This window comes from Trematomus bernacchii, unplaced genomic scaffold, assembly GCF_902827165.1.
Source record: "Trematomus bernacchii unplaced genomic scaffold, fTreBer1.1, whole genome shotgun sequence".
Taxonomy (NCBI): domain Eukaryota; kingdom Metazoa; phylum Chordata; class Actinopteri; order Perciformes; family Nototheniidae; genus Trematomus; species Trematomus bernacchii.
This window is the reverse complement of record NW_022987792.1, coordinates 2,048,682-2,066,328: the sequence shown is the minus strand read 5'-3', so window position 1 is coordinate 2,066,328 and position 17,647 is coordinate 2,048,682. Positions and strand designations below refer to the sequence as shown.

At 40.6% G+C, this 17,647-nt stretch overlaps 1 long non-coding RNA gene and 1 pseudogene across 1 annotated transcript; both read right to left on the bottom strand.

Moving 5' to 3' along the window:
* Window positions 1–4,159: 4,159 nt before the first annotated feature.
* LOC117497735 lies at window positions 4,160–6,317 on the bottom strand (annotated as a pseudogene).
* A 7,381-nt stretch (window positions 6,318–13,698) lies between these two features.
* On the bottom strand, window positions 13,699–14,793 carry LOC117497737. Its single transcript, XR_004557458.1, has 3 exons — window positions 14,347–14,793; window positions 14,156–14,183; window positions 13,699–14,056 (listed from the first exon to the last, which is right to left on the bottom strand). It is a non-coding gene; the product is annotated as an uncharacterized LOC117497737 (long non-coding RNA).
* Between the last annotated feature and the right edge of the window lie 2,854 nt (window positions 14,794–17,647).

Here is a 17,647-nt window from a genome sequence, read left to right as displayed (position 1 = left end):
TTAAACGCCTGTAGCTAGTCCAAAACGCAGCTGCACGTCTTCTGACTGTCCACAAAAAGCGTGACCACATCACCCCAATTCTGGCCTCACTACACTGGCTTCCAATTCGGTTCTGAATTGATTTTAAACTCCTTTTATTTGTTTTCAAAGCACTAAATGGGCTGGCTCCGGCCTATATAGCCGAACTCCTCCATCGCTACACCCCAGCCAGAGCTTTAAGGTCTGCTGACCAGCTGCTGCTGGTAGTGCCCAAGACCAGGCTCAAAACCCGAGGGCACCGAGCCTTCGCAGCAGCTGGCCCCAGGCTCTGGAACACTCTGCCCCTCCATGTGAGGTCGGCCCAGACCCTAGGGGTTTTTAAATCCTCACTAAAGACTCACTTCTTCTCTCTGGCCTTCTAGTCAGAGCGGAGCACGACACCTGACTTTTCCCTGTGTTTTTTATATTTCTGTTGTAATTTATTGTCTTTTTTTTGTGATTGTAGTAATGTGTTTTTATTACATGTACAGCACTTTGGCTCGACCAAAAATCGCTTTTAAATGTGCTTTATAAATAAAACTTGATTTGATTTGATTTACATGTTCCCTGTATCTACACACACACTGTATTAACCTGGTACACTATAAACCCAACTTGCATAGAATCTGCTGTGAATTAATATAAATAAACATATGGAAAGGATGCCTAAATAACAACAGGATGATACTGATGTGTAAAAAGCCTGAGTTAATGCTTTGTCAGGTCTGTCTCCAACACAACGAGCATAACATTTGTTTCTGAAGAGATGGGTTTGATTAAAGCTAGGCTAACATTAGCTGCTCCATCAACACTCAGAGTAACTTCATGAAGTCATAAGTACAGCAGTCACTATATTGTTAGCACCACAGACAGTCTCTGGTTTATACAGGAACATGAATAACCCTGATTTAATATGAGCTGCTGTCGAGCTCTGTTCTCCTCTCTGATTCCCCTCAGACCGTCAGAGACCCCAGGAGCACAATCTCAACACTGACAGGTTTTTGTAACAGAGCGTCACTAACTTTACACTCAAGTTGAAATGTGTCACGCTGCACGAATACGCATGTGATATGAATTTAACATCTTCACTTCCTTCGTGTTGCCAGGCACGGATCTGGGTCTTCGTATTGACTCTACATGTGATTTCACAAAACTCTGTTTTATCTGCTAATGCTAAACACAACCAGCTCACCAGGTTATCACTATTATTAATAAACATCTTAAAAAGACATATCATAGATATGCCCAAGTAGTTAAATATTGTTTTGGAAAATATATATCGTTTTTAAATCAGTATTTATCAATATTGTTGCTATTTAAAACCATTTTATACACAGATACAATGATAATATAATTGCATATTGAAATATCCTTAGATAATGTTAGCTTACTCTGCTGCGTTTTCCCTTTACACACTGCTCACATGATTTCATTAAAGAACAGTTTGATATATTAGATTACATCAAAACTGGATCCTCTTCAGGTCAGTTTACAGGAGAGACTCTTACTTTGTGTCTGAGGGTCCAGGTTCATTACTGAAGAATGGAGGTTCCCCTTTAGACCAGTCACTCATCAGAGACCACATGGAGACCGTAGACCCTGCTCTCTATTTCTGTGGAAACAACACATGTTTAAACATCATTAGTTCATTTAAAGAGCAGCTTTTGATCTATGACTGTTCACCTTATGAAAGATCTTTAGAGTTGTTGAGTCGTGATTGTGGGTTTCTGTTGTTCAAATTCATTCGAGTGTGAAACGTTTTACATATTTGCATTTTATTTGCTTAATTTAACACAAAGTCCAACATGTAGAGTGTGAGGATGATTTCACTAGTAGATTATTTACTATCTCTGATGATGACAAGAAGCAAGAGATCAATTACACTTTGTTAATGTTCTCTACTGGGTTTCATTAAACAGTTTAGATGATCAGATACCAACAAACTGGATCCTCTTCAGGTCAGGTTACAGGAGAGACTCTTACTTTGTGTCTGAGGGTCCAGGTTCATTACTGAAGCCTGGAGGAGGATCCATAGACCAGTCACTCTTCAGAGACAGACCGCTGGAGACTGAAGACGTGTCCTCTTCCTCTTCTTTTACATCACTCATCTTCTCCAGTCTGAGAGATAAACCACACACACACACACACACACACACACACACACACACACACACACACACACACACACACACACACACACACACACACACACACACACACACACACACACACACACACACACACACCTTACATTGTGACTGCGCTGGGCTGTCACATGTTATGTAACTCTGATGAATCAGAAAACAGGAAATAATAAAAGTGTACAACACTTGCAGAAGTCTCATTGGACTCTAGGACGCAGATTGTTAACCAATAAGTTATTTTCTGACATCCAGTTTGACAGAGTAAATAATGAATGTGTTAAAAAGCAGACCCTGATGTTAACACTCACCCTGTTGTTGTTCTCCTCCTGACGAGCTGTAAAATGGCGTCTGGCTACTCCTACTTTCCCCTTCCCTCACCTGTCTGCAGCTCCTCCCTCTGATTCATAACCAGCCTCACCAGCTGAAGCAGTTCACACACAGGGACTTTGTTCAGTGAGATAGAAAAAGACATGCAGCTAAAAACAAGCTCCACAAAGTTATCAAAAGGACACAACATCCACACATCAGCGTCCATAGGATATAATTCAATCTGCTTTATATAACAAACAATGAACAGCGACTTAAATAAAAACACAAGGCTACATTTAACTAATTTACAAGATGTGCCAAAATCAGGGCTGAAATAGAGATTTCTCCTCTAGCAAGTGTTTTAAATAGGAGGAACAGTGTTTTAAATAGGGGCAGAGAAACAGGAGAGAATCAGGCTGCAGCACCTCACTGAAAATTGTTTTAAATAGGAGGAAAGTGTTTTAAATAGGGGCAGAGAAACAGGAGAGAATCAGGCTGCAGCACCTCACTGAAAAGTGTTTTAAATAGGAGGAAAGTGTGCAGGGATGCTCAAATGTGTGTTCATGCAGCCCCTAAATAATGGTAATACTGATTTAAAATCATTTCTAGTGCAGAAAGTATTTTAAAAGTGAGAATAAATATTTTAAATGGCTTAAAAAGCACCAAGTTATTTAAGTGCAGTTCCAAGATTCCCCACAGGAGGGCTCCAGGGAGCGCATCACCCGACATGAGCACAGTTGATTTAAAGTGCAGGGAGGCTCCGCACCAGACACAGGTACATTCCTACATCCCCACAATAGTGACACTGATGGTTTAAAGTCGTTTCTGCGGGGAACAGAGTGCTAAAAGTCTGATTGTTTCAGAGACCCATAGTAATGTGATACAATAAACCATTTACATTTAAAAGTATTGATTAAAATTCATTTTTATGGGGAAAAGTGCAGATGAGGTATTTTTGGTATTTTGGGCAAAACACTATATATATATATGCCGTTAAAAACTGCAATATATACCTGGCTGCTAAATCATCAGAACTGTTACAGGATGTGTATTTTGTAAATTGTATAACTTTTTATTTTATTATATTTTTTTATCATATAACTTTTTTTTTTACTTTAAATACTTTTAATACTTTAATACTTTTGTTGTTGTTGCATGTAACATATGTGACATTAAGCTGTCAGTGGCTCTTTTCTGCTGTAACAACGTACATGTCCCCTCTGTGGGACTAATAAAGGTTTTCTGATTCTGATCTGAGTCTGAACTACGATGCTCAACAGCTCGCTTAACGGAACTTTGACGCTGGTATCAGTTTGGTTTCCCAACTTTTAATACTTGTTAAGACCCCGCGGACACCCTGAATAAGCATTCACATGTGTAACTTCCTTGTACATGTCACATCCTTTTGGGTAAATATTAGGCTTTTCACAATAAGATCTACTTTGTTAAAAATCTCCAGATATTGGGTTTAAATGGGGCTTTTTCCAAAAGATAAAACCACATTGTAGGCTACCTGAAGGGAGTGTCCCATGGGCCAAAAGATGTAAAATTATCCTATTTAAATGTGTGTTCTTATGATCTTTTTTTTAGCTACTTTCATGTTTCATTAAGATTTAGCAGAATCAAAAAGAGAAGTGGAGTTTTGAAAAAGCCGCCTTTATTTTGTAGTTCAGAACGACAGGAAGTTGCTACAGACACTTGAGGAGGATGTAGTCACAGACGGTTCCTCCGGGACATCCACACAACTTCCCGATCCTGGCGCCTTTACGCACCGCACACTGCTCCCCTGCATCACACTGACACACATACACACAGACACACAGAATAAATAAAGCAGGTGTAAATTCATGGAGCATTTGTTCTCCTTGGATCCCGAGTACAACAAATATTTAAGACCAAATCATGCACCATATCCGTGTGATACATAATGGTAACTCAAAAACTGCTGCAACAACTCATGAGATGTAGAGCATGAGCATCGTTAAGCATATCTTAAAATAGGTTTCTATGTGTTTTTTATTTGTTTTATTTGTATGCCCACAACACCAAGTCCTCGTACGTGTCAACCTACCTGGTAATAAACCTGATTTCTGATATACTTTCATACTATTGTTCTCAGCTCTAATGCATCGTAACATTGACACAGAGATAAAATACAGATCCATAACCAAGTGGACCCAAGCAGACCTGTAGAACCGTTTGAGGGAAATGACAGGTTTCTTAAAGGTGAGGTAGGTAATTCACTTCAGAAACACTTTGTTATATTCCATGGAATGCTCTTAACATCCCAATAGCAATGAATACATTAAATGCTTTGACAATAAATACATTAAAAAAAATGTCATCTGTGGAAGCCGTAATACTGTAAAAAGCACGACCAATCATCTGAGCCGGCCCGGCTAAAATAACTGGATGGCCTACCTGCCTGTCAGCCTTCCATCTGTGCACAAACTTATCGCGTGCCCTCATTGGCCATGTTTGCGTTCGTGTGTGTTGGAGGAGGGGCTCTGTGAGGAAGTCTGAAGGAAGGGGCAGATTTTTTTCGGTTGTGTACTTTCAAATTCTAGCGCACTCGAGCTGGTTCCTCCATTCTTACCTTCCCTACCTTTAAGAGATACATAAATAATAGATCTTACTGCAGGAAGCCAGCCGAGCTTCCTCTCTGACGACGGCAGCTGTTTGTTCTTTAATCGCTCCAAGACTTCCTGTAGAGCTTCAATCTGAGGAGAGAAAACAGACCTAATACTTTATTGACAATACAAAACATTCAACGCGTCTGCAGCTTCATAACGTTCTGAGAGTCAGACTGAGACATCTCAGGATTCACTGTTCTTTCACTTTTGTGTCAGACATAATGTAAATATTTTTGTAATCATGTCTCTTTATTATTATTGTATATTTATGATTTCTGTGCACATTGTTTTTTTCTTAGAATTTTTCAACTTGCTTTTTCAATCTGAAAACCTACTCTAATAAAACAAATATTCAAATAATACATACATACATCTTTAGTCCCTCTTGACATGATTCAGATTACAAAAAAAACCCTTATTTTTTTCACCAGTCAAATAGAAGAATGAGATGAAGCCTAGTTTTAAAACTATTAGTCATATTTAAAGACTTTCTTTGAATAATAAAAAACCTTTTGGGGGTGTTTCAGATTATTTAGCCATATGTCTGTCTATATTTGTGCAGAAAAAAACCTCAAGTACTTCCAGAATGTATTTAATCACATCGGCGGAAACGGGCTTCTGTATAAAACCGTTTTTTAGTTTCTTCACTCACCAAAACTCACATGACGTCTATGTTGTAGTTTTTTTATGTTTCCCATTCACACGGTTTTGCTTTTAATATTTGCTCTTTTTTTACATTTGAAAACCTACTTAAATACAATTAATATTTTTTAAATAATATAGTGGTTTTTATCCAATCCTCTTGACAGGATTAACATCTCAGAATATTTGTTTTTCAACAGTAAAAATTATAAGATGAAAACTAAATAAAAAAATACTCGTTATTTCAAAAATTAATAAAAACATTTTTTGAGGGCTTTTTTATTATTTTGAGAAATGTTCTTATAACTTCCAGAATTAAACATTTTTTTCGGCAGAAACGGGCTCCTGTATATTTTTTGGTTTCTTCACTCACCAGTTCTCGCTCCTCTCGTGTAATGATGACGTCTTCAGGCGATCACTCTTCGCTGTTTCCGAACGCAACGAGCAGCCAGCAGGAGGCGCTGAGGAGCAGAATCCTTCGACTCACCATGATGCCGCTGATCGACTCGGACACTGAAGGACTCTGGGAAAGGCAGGACGCCTCAGACGGTCCTCTGAACACGGAGGTGTCTCAGAGATGAAGGATTGTATTTTATATGTGAGCAGCGCTGACGTCAGAGAGAGGATATTTACCCGCTGATAATGAGACAAGCAGCGACTCACCTCCAGGTCAGAGAGAAACCTCCGCCCGGCACACAGGAAGGACATTTTGTGGAAGTGATTTTTTTAAAACTTGGGTGCATCCACTTCGATCAGAAGTTCAATTTGTGACCAATTATTTTTTTATAAATATATTCATGTTAAAAAAACACTACATTTTAGATGAATATCTTCACATTTAAATGAAATAAATGCGTTATGTTAACATCACATTTTTAAGTATGTGTGTATATATATATATATATATATGTTGTTGGGGAATAATTTGCTTAGGTATTCAATCTTCGACACAGTTCATTTTCTCTCTTCACTGTCTCTTTTCCCGTGGCATAGTTCTACGGCCTTGGGTATTGCTGCTATCTCTCTTAAGGAGGATCAGCTTGGGTGCATTGTTGTTGCCAGTCAACAGGGCCGTTTCTTCCTATAGGCGGACTATGCAGATGCATAGGGCCCCCGCGGCCACTAGGGGGCCCCCAAGAAAGGTCAGGTTCAGCCTCAATATATTTGGGGAGAATTCAAATGAGCCGTCTTTATTTGTAGACAGCCGAGCCCCCTCCTGTGTTCGGTGAAGCATTATATGCTTAAAAATCAAATGTAGGATATAAACACAACTAAACTGCAATGATAGCAAAGCTGAGGCTTGTGTTTTTTATTGTTGAGAAAATGCTGCATCTCTTGCATTTATTGACGTAGAGCCTTATTGTTTACCTTTTTAATATAATGTTTTGTAAGTTTCAATTGCTTGGTTTTCGTGAAATTAGCCTGTTTTCCTCTTAAAGTGAAACAGATTGATGCATCTCCACAGATAATCTTAAAGGCTACATTCATTGTAGTTAAACTGTAAAAACTAGGGCCCCCAAAAAGCTAGAAACGGCCCTTCCAGTCAATAGGCGCTTTCACACCAAGTACTTTGCCGTACTTAGTTCATCAGTTCTGATTAACTAAAGAGCAGATCGCGTTCACACCGGAATAAGTTCCCTGAGGGATGGTAAGGCAAATGAAGCCGCTGACGTCACTTCTTCTTTTGCTTTGGGTTTACTGGCAGGCCGCAAACAACTTCACGGCGTATACTGCCACCCGGAGTCCCCAGCCGGAAGTCCCCGAAGTTGGGGACTGGCTTCAGTAGAAGCTGCTGGGACTCCCAGCAGCTTCTACTGAAGCCTTCCGAGTAAATCGCCAGAACGCCGACATCTCCTCATCTCCACCGCTCCCATGTTTTATTTTGTGTTGCCATAAGTTAGTCTCTCTGCGTTTGTGCGTGGGGCTAATGCTAATGCTAATAATGCTAATGCGAGGATAATAAAATGACAGCTTCACAAAACGTTTTGGGAGTTTTACGGGGCGTGGTTTGCAATCCGCCCAGCCAATCAGAAATAGGAACCTTTTTCTCCCATGAAAGTACCTGCTCTCTAGCAGGGACTGAAAAGGGGGTGGAAAGGTTCTCATGAACTAATTCTAGTTCCGGATTTTTTTGGTGTGAACGCAACATTTCAGAACTATATCGGAACTATACTGGGAAAAGTACTCCGGTGTGAAAGCGCCTTATGACAGAGCACAAGCCGCCATGAGGTAGTTTACTGTTCAGGGACGAAGGTTCCCTGGCGCACATTCTTTCCTATGAACGAGAGCTCTAGTTAGATTCAGGGTCCATATTTGTTTAGTCTCACTGATGAAGAATGTTGATTATTACACTCCGAACTAGTTAAAACCTCGAGCTGCAGAAAGAGTTCTTCAGAATTGGTTTGGCAACCGCTGTGTCAACTCGTGACACACCACCTGTCTCGTCAATTCTCCGGCCGTAACTCCAAATAAACCGTCAGTGTTTGCCATCAAAGCTCCAGCTCTCCTTGTGTCTCTCTGATGCGGCTTTCACACCAGCGCTTTTCCCTTTCTAGCTCCTAGCGAGAGCTTTTCTGGTTCAGCTCCCGTTTCCCTTTTCAGCTCCCGCTCTGTTCACACCGCCCAGAACTGCCGCTGCTGCGTCATAGTTTACATCGCTGATTTTCTCCCCAACGGAGCTCACAACAACAACGGGCCGGGGACTGCGTCGGGTCGATGATCGTGTTGCTTTTAATCATACGAAGCCAGATTAAATTAAATAACGACTTCTCCAACCTTATACTTTTCTCCAGAGTGCCGTGGTTCATTGTTTATTAATGTGTTTCAGCGGCATTTACCGACCGCTGCAGTGCTGACTGCTCTTCCACGGGAGTTTATTCTCCCGTTAGCTCCGGGTTAGCTCACACGGCTCTAAAGTATTCACTGTCTGACTGTCACACAAGCAGCTGATACATATCCCCAGTTCCCCTTAAGTGAATGTGTGTCAGTCTGAATTGACGCTGTTTGGCATCACAACGCTGTTATGAAAGTTTCTCTGGTATAACATGGGTGATGTTAGCATAGCAACCGAAGCTAAACTGACTACTTGCTAAGCCGTTTTCTACAGGCACTTTTTACCGGCGTATTTTTCATTGTGATTCTACTTGTGATAGTCGGACATGACAACCTGTGCAGCCCATGTATTGATTCCATCCGATAGCTGCTATAATAACAAACAAAACGTCTGCCTGCTCTCCACAATGATCAATAACAGCGAACGGATGGTCAAAGTAAGGTTTCCTGCACGCCTCGACGTAAGAGACGCCGCGTCATAGCTCCGAAGCTCTTGCCTCTGGACCAGAGGTCGCGTTAACCGAATATTTTCCGTCTATGACGTAATTTTTCCAAGACTGACGGAAAACTCTGAAAGCAGTCCGTCATTTTGACAGATTAGAACACAACTCGGAACAGCGCCAAAATGTCCACCAGCGGCCCACATTATATTACATCCTTAGTGGCCAGGTCGACTGAGGGCGATCTACTGTACTCTACTGTAACTATTATTTAGTAATTCACACCCCTGTCCAGTTGGTGGCGAGTGTGTGCATATTAAGTAGCTATTGTCTAGTCTTGTATTTGACCTCGTTGATTACCTCGTTGTTTAACCGGCTTTAGCAATCGCAAAATGTCACGGCAGCTGAGTGTCCGAAGCTTTTTTAATAAGCCCAGTAATCGTGATGGTGTGGATAAACGAGGTGAAAAAAGAGGGATTGATGCAGTGGAGGATGAAGGACAAGCCAGTAAGACTAAAACTGACAACGTTCAGCCAGCAGCAGAGGGACAAGCAAGTGGCAAGGAAAAATAAATCATTCATATTCGTTTTGACATGAAAAGTGACCGCACGGTCGGTGTTTCTGTTCATCTTTTTTTTCCTCCATGCCCTTAAAAGTTCTGTATGAAAAAAGGAATGAATGAACATTTGCTGCTTAGTACCCAAACATAAATATTAAATATGTCTCATCATTAAAACATGAAAAATAAAATGACGGGTAATAATGGATTATGACGGAAATGTTATGATCCTGTCCTCAAAATGACGGACAACGAAAATGTCTAACGCAACCACTGCTCTGGACCGACAATTATTTGGAGCTGGAAGTGAACCGCATTCCGGAGCTAAGACGCGCCGCCACTGCGGTGTGAACAGGAAAAACCGGCGCTTTTCAGGCTCTAGCTCCCAGCAGGAGCTGGAAAAGCGCCGGTGTGAAAGGGGCAGGAGTCCTGTTTCCAATTGCTTCAGAAGTTTCCCCCACATGTGTAAATCTTATTTTGTAATGTTTATTTAAATATGTTTCTTATTTAATATTTATGTTCTTGGCAAATTATTGTTCTCTTTTTTTGTTTCGACACCCAGGTATTTAATGTTCCTTTAAACCAGCTGCCTCAGAAGGAAGAGGAAGTGGGATGACGTTTCAGGGTCTCCAAGTGTCACCGTTTACGTCAAAGACACGTCAACATCTTCCTCAGCGTTTGACTTCTGACTCACACGGGAGAGGGTCAGAATAAAGTTAAATAACAGAAATAATGAGTCTGAAATGTGCACAGCGGGAGGAGAGGAAATATATTTTCTGATATTTATAGACTGCAACACAAAGAGGGATATGCAGTTGTTCCCCTTTGTTTTTAATAACAAAATAGGTCTTCCTCTGAATATGTGCATGTCATTCTTTAACAGGTCGCAAGAGATTCATTCTCAACATAATCAAACAGAAACATCCAAACGTCTCTTAAACTCTCCGAACACAAACTGCTTCTGCACGCTGTACCTTCAAAACACTCCAGCATGAAAACATATAACTAAGAACAAATAAAAGTATCTTTAAAATATACTCGTTCCAAAATGCTCTCCGTTTCTGAAGCAGAGAAAATAAAATAAATGTGAAATATGAACGACTGGATTCTGTTACGCTCACCGGTAGCTACAGGAGTGAACTCACAATGCTGAACACAGGACGATGAAACAGAGCTTTTGAGGTAGAAAAAGGTTTATTAACCAAAAACCTAATATTGAGTCAGACGAGGGATTTAATATCCTATAAACCCAAAGCCAGGGTTTGTCAACTGAGGTGGTGCAGATATGCACGGAGATACTCTGGCGAGGAGAGCCGGGGAACCAGAGCTGGCGAGAGTTGACAGGAAGGAGCTGGTGTGCGTGGAAGCACGAAGGTACAGTACACTGGCGAGGAAAGCCGGGGATCCAGAGCTGGCGATAGTTGACAGGTTGGAGCTGGTGTGCGTGGAAGCACGGAGATACTCAGACGAGAGGAACGTGGCTGGATGTGGCAGGCAGAGGAGTAGGCAGATGGATTCTGACGGAGAACACAAGGGTTAGATTTGGCAGGAACACAGAGAGTTAGTTTTACCATAAACTACGTGTACCAAGTCGAATTACCAGCGAGGTGAAACGACGAACTGGTGAATACTGGATGAGAGAACCGGGCATATAAGCAGGTGAAGGTGAGTAGTGTAATCAGGATGATGAGCAGCAGCTGCGGAGGTGAGTTGGCGGGAATCAGAAGTGGGTCAGCCACACCCAGCCAGGGAGACAGACACACAGACAGACAGAACGAACATAACAAACATAAAACAAAGAAGAGAAGAAGGAGGGAGATACTGCAAATCCTCACAGATTCCAAGTTTTCAGATTCTGTCATTTAATCAAAGTTCAATTTACTTTGTTAAAGAATTTGCTTTATTTTTGTTATATTTGTGAGTAATGTCCATTTATTTAACTGGTTATCAGACACAATTGTAATTTAAATTAAATAAGGATTTTAAATCCTGCACATTTCTTCTCCACACCACCTCTTTTAAATCAGCACAGCTCTCCACTTTAAAAATGCAGTTTAAAGTATTTGTCATATGTAAATTAGGGTGGTCCTTAGTGCCATGTACATTTTCGAATTGATTTATTTTAAGCTCCAACCACTGGAATTCATTCTATTAGTCAAGAAAACTCTCCTGGTGAATTTTATTCTAATTCCAACAACATTTACCCCTCCCTCATCAACCTGGAAGTTTAGCCTCACGTAGGGTGACAATATTTACATTAGGGTGGTCCTTAAAATTGAAAGTGGGAAAGTCTAAGCTCCAACCCCCAGAATTCATTCTATTCAGGGTTCTTACACCTTTTCCCAAATCAAATTCAAGCATTTTCAAGGTGCATTTCAAGCTTTTCAAGCATCTTACAGCGGTTGTAAATTACATATTTATATACACATACTTATCCTCAAATGATTATTTCCCTACCTCACATTAAATCAGATGTTCTTTATGCTATGAACAACCAAATGTGTGTTTCGTGATAGCATTCTACATGAGGATGATAAATTAAAGAAAATAAAACAAAGTGTAATATTTCAAAATGAGTGACCCCTCTGTAAGTAGACTGGGCATCCCATATAACCTGGCTGAGCCAATATACAACAATCAGCCATATAACTTTTCAATACATTCTTTATTAACATGTTGGAGGTCCTTAGGTTGGCAGTGAACATAAGGCTCTCCCAGGTTAGGCCAAAGGGGGCATTATATCATGCACACATATACTGTATCAACTCAAATGTGAATTTTCCTTCACATTGAATCAGCAATCAGAAATTATGCAAATCAAATCAACTTTCAATCAGTCTTTGAGCTCCTTGAGTTGAAAAAGCAAACAGAAAACCTGCACAGAACACTGCACTGAATCATTCAAGGTAAGGCTAAACAGCATACGGCCTGTTAGGGAGTGTCTTTCAGTTCCTTGAGTTTGTCCGTTAGCTGTCTCTCCAAAGTCTCCAGATGTCTTTCCTTTTCCTTAGCAGCTCTTCCAAGGCCATTGGGCTTGGAGATGAAGCTTAGTTTTCTTTTTATGCAACTGTGTACTACTTCTACTCCACTACAATTCAGAGGTAAAGGTGTACTTTGACTCCACTACATGTATTTCCCTTTAGTTACTTTACAGATGTGGATGAATGATGTGAAATATAACCAAGTGTTAAATCAGACTTTAGTTCCACCTGGAGTAAATTCACAAGCTACCCTGCAGTATACAAAGTCATTCAAACTAGCTGCACCTTTACCAGCTTTGAGAACACTTTAATGATCAATCATTATAAAACATATCATATATATTATTCTGAAATGGAGCCTCAGTGACCTTTGAGATATCACCCTCTTTCAATCCCAAGAAAACATTCCTCATCAAAGACACATTCAACTCCGACAGACTTTCACTTGTGGACTAGAGTGATCCTGTGGATGAACTCAAGAAACACTATCTCCGCCTACAAGGCCTTCCCCTTCCCTCTTTTCCAAAGTGCAGCCTCTCCTACTAATAGGTGAAAGATAAAGCCTTTTATTAAACTTGTGTTTCTTTAAAAAAAAAAAGAAGTATACGATGCCCCTTGTAGCACTTTGAGATTACTTTTAGCAATGAAAGGTGCTCTACAAATTAAATGCATTATTATTATTCTTATTATCAAAGTCAAAGTCAAATCGAAATATCGTTTCCCGCAGTCCTACAGTGTGACATATATACAAAAAACAAAAGGGGCCTAGATAAGCGTGGTATACATTAAACAAAACAAAGGGCCTAGATATCCGGGGTATGCAGTTTAAAATGTTAATATATTTAAAGTGTTCAAAGTACAGTTTCAGTGCAGTAGCAGCGGAGATGGGCAGAAAAGTGACTGGTGCTGGATATGTGTGTGTGTGTGTGTGTGTGTGTGTGTGTGTGTGTGTGTGTGTGTGTGTGTGTGTGTGTGTGTGTGTGTGTGTGTGTGTGTGTGGTGTTGTGTGTGTGTGTGTGTGTGTGTGTGTGTGTGTGTGTGTGTGTGTGTGTGTGTGTGTGTGTGTGTGTGTGTGTGTGTGTGTGTGTGTGTGTGTGTGTGTGTGTGTGTGTGTGTGTGTGTGTGTGTGTGTGTGTGTGTGTGTGTGTGTGAGAGAGAGAGTCCAGGACCATTTGGGGCAGGGGAGAAAGGTCGGAGGCAGGGTGGAGAAGGCGGGGCTCCAAGCTAACCTGAAGAAGAGTGAGTCGGGGTATCTGGGGTCGATGGAGTCTCCTCTTTGGTGCCGGGATGGGTGGGAGGTGGTGGTAGGTAGCAGCAGGTGTATGAGCAACACATCTCTCTTCTGAAGAAAAGCTTTAAGTACAATTGATTGTTTTTGTTCATTTCATATTGAGGAGAGCCAACAGGAAGTCTCTCATCAGCTGCAGCCTTCTTCTTTATTTTCCAAAATGCCTCCGCGCTCCTCTTCACGTCTCAAACTCGCCCCGTGATGAATAAACTGAGAACAAATAAAACCTGAGCTTACAGATTTGTCTGGAACACCAGAAAAACGTGTTGAAACCTCAATAAATAAACTTCACACGGTACGACATCTCACCTTTCTGTGTGTCTTCACTTCCTGTCACCTGAGAGGAGAAGGAGAGAGAGAGAGAATAATGATGATAATTAAACAAAGAGAAACAGCCAGAATGATGAAGAGAGAAACAAGAGTGTTGTTTTCCTCTGAGGTCACGCTCCATTAAAGAGTTTACTATCTTGATGAATGGAGGATATGGTTTCAGTACTCACAGGTCTTCTGGATCGTGGCTCTGATCGGCTCTCCTAGTCCGATCCTGTAGAGATGAACACAATCCAACAGTTTAAGATCCAGTTTAAAATAAGTGTTTGTTCTTTGAGTCAGCTTCAGAGTCCTGATCTCATGCTTTACATCCCATCATATCTTCTCTGCAAACACTACGACTGCCTGCCACAGCTCTCAGCTGCATGACAGGAAGTAACCACTCATTGGTCTAGAACAGGGGGGTCCAAACCTTTTTCACCGAGGGCCACATACAGAAAAATATATAAAGGTCTGGGCCGCTCTCTAGAGGTATGTTGCCTCATAAGTTCAGTTATAAGTCAGGAAACTCAATCAGATGAAGGTAAAGGATGCTTGTTACTTGAGGATGCTTTAAGAAACAAAACAGCTCTCAGCTCTCCAGAGGGTTTACTGTATTCTGTCAGCAGCTCATTCCTTTAAACAGGAGCTTCAGATTGATTATAATTACAGGAAATATGAAGGGTTTATTTCACGCTTGTTATAAAAATAAGTTATTGGGCTTTTTTCTTATCAAGTTAGATTTGTTAGAAAATGTTTTCAGCTTTAATTGACTGAATTTATTTTAAAGGTGGGCTTATTAACACATGAATACTACTGTGTAATATATGTGTACATATATATTTAAGAAGTACAATATAAGACAAGCAGAAGTTTCCTTTGTGGGCCATATTCCATTATACTTTCAGAATTTGCTGAGGGCCGATTCCGAGGGCCGCATTTGGCCCCCGGGCCGCAGTTTGGACACCCCTGGGCTAGAAACTAAAAGCATCCCATAAGAACAGACTACCTTTCCCACTCTTCTGTAAAACCCCATATGTCTGTTAGAGAGTTGATTACTAAAGTGTGGCTTTGCATGTTCAGCTGGCCTTCTATAGTTGATGGAAGAATGAAAGAGCCTTCAGTCAGTGGGTAACATCACTGATCTGTTTCCCCAGTGAGAGAAACACCTCCCTGTGGTTCATACAATACTGCTGAACCAGCAGAGACCCCTTACTGACCTGAGAGTCTCCAGTCTGCAGTCTGGACTCTCCAGAAGATCTCTCAGCTTCTCTGAATCCTGCAGATCGTTCTCTCTCAGGTCCAGATCTCTCAGATGGATGTTGGACTTCAGAGCTGAGATCAGAGCAGAACAGCTGATCTCTGACAAACTGCAGCACCACAGTCTGAATAAAGAAAACATGATGAGGATACAAATCAGTTTATAATCAGATGTGTTATTCAACATTGAAATGAATGGGAACAAAAACATGTCTTCTTCAGAAAGTCAACTTTATCCTGTAAAGCTAATATTACTTCAGATGAACTTTATTCAGACGTTATCGTTTACTAAATATTAAAAACATAGATTTACTTTTCACAACTAACATCTATTACAGTTCCTTTAAGAATCAGTCAACATTTATCTCTGCAGTTCTTACTTTAGTACCTACAAATGAAAGTATGAATAAAAGAACATTTACAACTTTATAGATGTAAGTTAATTATGTAGAAGAATCAGGTTGAATAACTAATGAAACATGAGATCTCCAGCAGTAACAGAGAGTCAGTGAACTGACCTGAGAGTCTCCAGTCTGCAGTCTGGACTCTCCAGAAGATCTCTCAGCAGCTCCACTCCTGAACCCTTCAGATCGTTCCCACTCAGGTCCAGATCTCTCAGATGGATGTTGGACTTCAGAGCTGAGATCAGAGCAGAACAGCTGATCTCTGACAAATAGCAGCTCCACAGTCTGAATAAAGAAAACATGATGTAACTTTAGAAAACAAAGTTCCTGTTTGAAATAACTCCAGGTTTAATTATCTGTTCAGAGTTAAACAGGGTTTTAAAGGTCTCCTATCATGCTATTTTTAGGCATATATTATGGGTCTCAGATATACACAAATATATAAAAACATGTCTATGATGTGTTTTGCTCAAAATACCAAACAGATCATGCATTTTAGAAATCCCACATATCCCTCTGTTCCAGCTGTTAGAGAAGAGCAGGTTCGGGTCCTTAGCTTGAACAACAGAAAAAAGGAGGTGGTGCTAATGCCTGATCAGAATTCTACCAGCAGAAACTCAGCTAAATGCTGCCGTGATTAAACTCCATATCATGTTCCAAACCACATCAAGGATTCTCTCTGAAACAGCATGGAGCTCAAACTCTTTCTCTCTCTCAGGTTTACCACAAGGTGAGTTCCTTCTTATTTCCTGCTTCTTCACACATGCTCTCCAGTACAGGTTAGCTCTGAGTGTTAGCATGCTAATGTAAACACAGACCATATTACTTCCAGAACACGTCTCATTGTTTCTGACAGCAATGTTTCTGATTGGCCCGTTGGTGTAAAGCCCGCCCACAATTTAGTAATGCCGTCATGACGCAGCAAATCTGGAGCCCCCAGGAAGTGCGCCGGACTCTGATGAAAATATTCGTGGTGGCCAAACGGCGGTACTACACTTCCTTTTAGTTGCCAGGCCCGGAAACACTTTTTCCCATTGACTTACATGGGGAAAGAGTGGTCTGTAAATCGTTGGATAATTTTTTTTAAACTAAATAAACTACCCAGTATGAACACTTGTATAGCCCTTATTAAAAACATTCGTTCCTCAAGTTGTAAAATGTGCTAATAACGTTATTCTGAGAGTTATTTCCCTCTGCATTATGAACGCGCATCTAACCCACGGGACCGCGCCGCCCGGCACGTTCATGTTACGTGTTCAGCACTACATGCGTTTATCTTTACCCATGGATGCACAATAAGAACGGACCCATATCGCCTTACTGCCAGCCCACGGAGCTGTAATAATAGATATATTGCACATGTTTGCTGTAATTCATCATTTGTAAAATATTATACTACATGGGCTGTATGATTAAATCTTGTACCGTAAATGTTGTATTAAATAAAGTTAATATTACCGACGTAGATTAACGTCCCTGTAGCTTCTTATTGCACTAAGAAGCTTATTGCACTGTATATATATATATATATATATATATATATATATATATATATATATATATATATATATACAGTGCAATAATTCTTTCATGCTAAATGAAGCTCTGTTGCTTGGATATCACTAGATCCTGTTACAGCGTAATATAAAAGTACATAACGATTGATGTGTAAATTAGCATAATTACTAGCTAACCGCTAGCTGCTAACTGCCGCCTCGTTAATATCAAATCTATCATAACAAACATTACCATGCTGTCATGAACTGCTGTTACGTGTACGCAAATTGACGTGCTTGATGTGAACGAGCATTTTGGGGGGGCATGGTTA